The sequence below is a fragment of the Penaeus monodon genome, chromosome 14 (genome assembly GCF_015228065.2).
Source record: "Penaeus monodon isolate SGIC_2016 chromosome 14, NSTDA_Pmon_1, whole genome shotgun sequence".
NCBI lineage: Eukaryota > Metazoa > Arthropoda > Malacostraca > Decapoda > Penaeidae > Penaeus > Penaeus monodon.
The window spans coordinates 10,266,979-10,271,978 of record NC_051399.1 but is presented as its reverse complement, the minus strand read 5'-3'; the positions used below and the strand labels follow the sequence as shown (position 1 = coordinate 10,271,978).

At 36.9% G+C, this 5,000-nt stretch overlaps 1 pseudogene; it reads right to left on the bottom strand.

Annotated features, from left to right (window-relative positions):
* The window catches only part of LOC119580568, a 9,699-nt pseudogene that overhangs the window by 1,731 nt on the left and 2,968 nt on the right, over positions 1 to 5,000 (bottom strand).

Sequence of the window (5,000 nt, the reverse complement as noted above, 5' to 3'; positions counted from 1 at the left end):
CAATACTGATGAAACATTCTTCTCTTTCTCACTGTTGCAGGACTGTCATCCCTGTCAACCCGGGCCCGTTTAGGAGCTCGCCCCTTGGAGTAGGTGCATCAGGGTCCACATTTTCCGAGGTCTTCCAACCCTCCTCCCAGGATCTGCAAAATTCAGTTGAAAGTAGTTAATTGCAACTCTTCCCCCCAGATGCCATGAACTAAAAATACTGTTCAATATTACCCACCAATGCACAGTAATTTCCAGTAATTTCAAAGGTGTTGTGGAGGCAGAAATAACTGACTGACAGCAACAGCTTTCCAGAGCTTAAGAAGGACTACAAAATCACATACATGTACATGCTCCCCCATCCCCTTAGATATAATTTACTCCAATTCAACACAATTTGATATTAATCATGTGAAATCAGAAATTCCTATACTAATACAAAGATTTGGTAACATGTATAGGAAGTATTGTCTTTTCAGGCCTTGTTTAGGTAATCTCTTTGTCCAATGTTGACATTTTATGGAAGCAATTATACTCAACATAATTCTAAATTTTCCTTCAAAAATGTAATAGTAGAATAATATGTACAAAATCTTATCTACCACATCCATAATAAGTATGATGAATAAAAATTATGAGATGGTTATTCTTTAACCCAATGCCACCAGGTGGATTCCTGATACGAAAGCCCTCTCTCCTGGGCAGTATTTGTTGTGGCCCGGGCCCTGCTGCCAGGCAATTGTGTCAGCACCATATGTGTGCGGCATGATTGTACATGTCACCAGAAAACAGGACTGGCGGCACACCATGACACATACACATGCCACCCAGAAAATAGTTCAGACATGCCATGTCATGTACGTACATGCCACCCGGAGGCAAAGAGTCACGCATGTTAACATTTATACGATAACACATCAAAGTAACTAATGACAGCTGTATTTATCTCAAACAATTCCTGCAACAATTTATGGTAAATGTTATTCCATCTCTTGTCACTTTGTTTCAAGGTCCTCTTTCCTTAAGCAACCTACAACTCAAAAACAATCACATTACAGAAAAGTCACTGACCCTGCAATGATGGTAAGTGAATATACAATTTTGCATAGTACAGTCTCTCTACACTTGACAAATCTCTTATCTATAATCTTTCCCCTCCCCAGTGATAAAAACAGATTTTTTTATTTCTCCCCACCCTGAATATGACTTTTCTTGACTAGGAAAACAAATGCCTGGCTGATTAAGCAAATAATACAAGGGGAGGAGGTAATCGAAGAGGAGAATCTAAGAAACATTCATTTTGTTTTGCTGTTTGAATGACACAGGATTCTTTCACCTTTGTTTAATTCATTAGTAATGAGTCCTGTTCTGCTTTCTCATCTTTTCCTCGAAATAAGTTTTAGGATGCTACAGAACTGATCCTTATAATTTGTCTACTAACAATACATTTAAAGACAGAACAAGTGATAACAACCCTGAAGTACAATGTGTGAATTTATTGTAATAAAACCACACGGCATGAGAAAGATAGCCAGAATTGAGCTCTTTCGTGCATAAAATTTTTAGCATGAATTCTTGTACTTTGATTCTAAAATCTACTATTGTGATTCTCCTTTTTTATAGCATAATTATTATCATTAGTAGTAGAAGCAGTAGTTTCACTGGTATTTTCTTTGCTTAGTGCAAGTAATGTGTTCTGGTATTTGGCAATACTACATCATGGCATCAGCTCTAACCCATACCAACACTGTAGCCTCCGGGCTAGTACAGTGGTAACATGTCGGCCTCTCATCCGAGGGGTCGGAGGTTCGCGCCCCACCCAGGCGTGAGAAGTTGCAACTGTCGCCTGGAGGTTACTGCTGTGGCTGGGCACCATGGCGGGTAAGGACTAGGTTCAGCCGAGTCAGCATTAGTCAACATGGGCATAGCCCGGGCGAGGCTAAGCTTCGCATATCGGACTTATCATACCCACACCTTCTCTTCCCCATCTTACATCTTGTCTTAAACTTGCTATGCAATACAATCAACTTTCTTGGGAGTACATTAGTTTCTAGTACTGTAAAAGATAAAATTGCCTTCATACATCTAATGTTTCCACTTGGAATAGTGTCAAAATTCTTGGGAAGGGATTGCTGGTAGGTAACAAATAATGAGCAGCAGGTAAGGATTTAATGGATCTCCTGAACATTACAGATTCAATAACTTGGACAACCCCTCCCTCTCTCTCTCCCTCCCTCTCCCTCTCTCTCTCTCAATAATAATAAAAAAACATTACTTATTGTTGTTCTTATTATTACACTGAGTTATGAACAACCTCTAGAGATGATATAGAGTTTGTGCAAAGAAAACAGTCTATTGCTACCTGGATAAAGCAAATTAGTGACTAATATAGACAATGGAGAATGACAAAAAAGATAAAAACACTTAGGTAGAAAAAGAGAAAATAATATATATGGCATAGGGGAGGCATGGAGTCTTGTCACCACATCGCATATGACTTGTTCACGTGTGCCTAGCCAATAAAGAGGGGCCACTCAAGTAAGCTTAATACCCATATTTTGGGCCATGTGTGGGTAGTGAAGCATCTGGATCCAAGGGGTTAATGGGGAAACAAAAAAAGAAAGAAAAGGAAAGAAAGAAGACTGCATAATAGTACAGCCATTCAAGTAAAAAGCCTGGAAGAAACAGCATTGATTGATGCAGTCTTATTTTGGATAATTACTTAATGCTTTGTTGATAAGGCCATATATTTCAACAGAAAATATTTATTTTCACATATAATTTTGACTACCACTAGTATGATGTCCTCAATGATACCACCCAAAAGATCAATGGTGTCCGAGGACAGTTGCAGGGAAGCACTGCAAGATGCGCTTTGAACTGTACATCATGTTTGACACAGAAAAATGTATTTGTGAAAATGCAAAGATGAGCATGATGATGAACTGCCAACTTAAAAGTCTATCGGTGTGAGGCAAATCCACCAGTATTTTTTTTTCCTGCCTATATGGCATCAAATCAAACTAAAAACCAATCATACAACCTATGGCTACTGCCACCTTTCAAATGATCACATGACAAAGTTGTTCATGTATCATGTGCATTCCTCTTTGAAACCTATTATTGTGGCAATGTATGATGATAGAATGATAGCTACTATCAGATGCTGTGTTTCTCAGGTTTATACTAAATGGCCTTGAAACTTATCTACCTTCTACCTACATAAATCTACCCAAATTGTTGCAAATACAGTCTAACAAGTAAAGTCGTATATATAACCAAGGTCAAATGGGGCAATATCAAAAACAAAATTACACAGTTAAAAGGGAAAATGAAACAAGCTAAATTTGAATATATTAAGGTAGTGCAAATAAAAAGAAGAATAAACATATGCATTACAGTATCAACTGAACCTAAAAAGATTACTTAACTTTCCACTTTTAACCCCTGATAACCTAAGCTAACTTTCAAATGCAATAAGCAAACATTTGCAGCAATATACAACAACTATCTGCCCCTCAACCCAAGTACAGTTCCAATCCACTTGCCAATTGCAACCTGCATCTCATGGTTTGAAAATAGATATGTCAAATTTTTAAAAGCACTCCTCCACATGAACTTTTTTTTTATAAATAAATAAATCTACAAATGGACTTCGCCCAGACTGACAAATGGCAGCATACAATGGCCAAACTGTGTGACTGATTTACAAAGGCATTTAATAATGTGGCTCACAATATACCTGTGGCACACTTATATTATTTTGCCTGCAGAACTTCACTGCTGCTCTTCATTAAGTTCTTTTTATGCAAGAGAAGGCAGAGGACGAGATACAGAAGTGAGACATCCAATTGGTTGCCAAAGAGGGACATGCATCAACCAGTTGTCTTTCTTGCAGTCATCAACATTCTTTTACTCCTAAAGAACAAAACAGTCTATGCAATCACAGTGGCAACAGAATTCCAGGATAACCCACTTCAGCACAAGATCACCACAACAAACCTACAATGGGAAGAATTATCCTAAATCCTAGCAAGTGCGAAGCCATACATAGTAATATATGGCATCTGTTTCTTGGTCAATAAACTTATGATGATATCAATAACAATACCAATAAAAATAATAATCACAATAAATATTACTGTTATTGTATTCAGGTCTGAATCAACTTCCTGGTGCTTACTCTGCTAACACTGAACTGATCTTTATCTTTAGTAAAACCCAGTCAAAGAATTTACAGTTACATATGGGGGGGAGAGGGAGTGGGAGAGGGAGGAGGGGGAGAGAGAGAGAGAGAGAGAGAGAGAGAGAGAGAGAGAGAGAGAGAGAGAGAGAGAGAGAGAGAGAGAGAGAGAGAGAGAGAGAGAGGGGGGGGATATTTCTGCTAGAGATGGAAACGTAATTTGTGAAGTCAAGATAATAAAAAAAAAAAAGTTAATCTTCACATTATGAACACTAAACTGGGTAAACTTAAGGTGATACTTTTATAGAGGACAAAAAGTTGCAGTCGCTGGTACAAGCTATAATCTGCAGACACGAAAGGTAATGTCAGAAATTAAAAATGACAATGGAAAGCCCTGTTCACAGCCCGAGTCCACTTGGTGCTCCTGAGTTTCAGCTCTAACTTGCCCAGCAGAGTGAAGTGAAGCTTGATGTCAGGGGGTAGAGTCCGACATCAACCACCCACTCATGGTAACTTGAATTGTTTAAAATATTGTAACAGAGTTGGAGACTTACTAACTCTAGTGATTATTGTAAAGCTTATACATATATATATATATATATATATATATATATATATATATGTATATATATATACATACATATATACATATACATACTTATACTTTTACATATACATTATACATTATATTACATAACATATATATATACACATTACATATATATACACATATACATATATATATAACATATACATATATATATAATACTATATATACATATATATAACATAAAAAAATAAATAACAAATATACATAAATTTTAACATA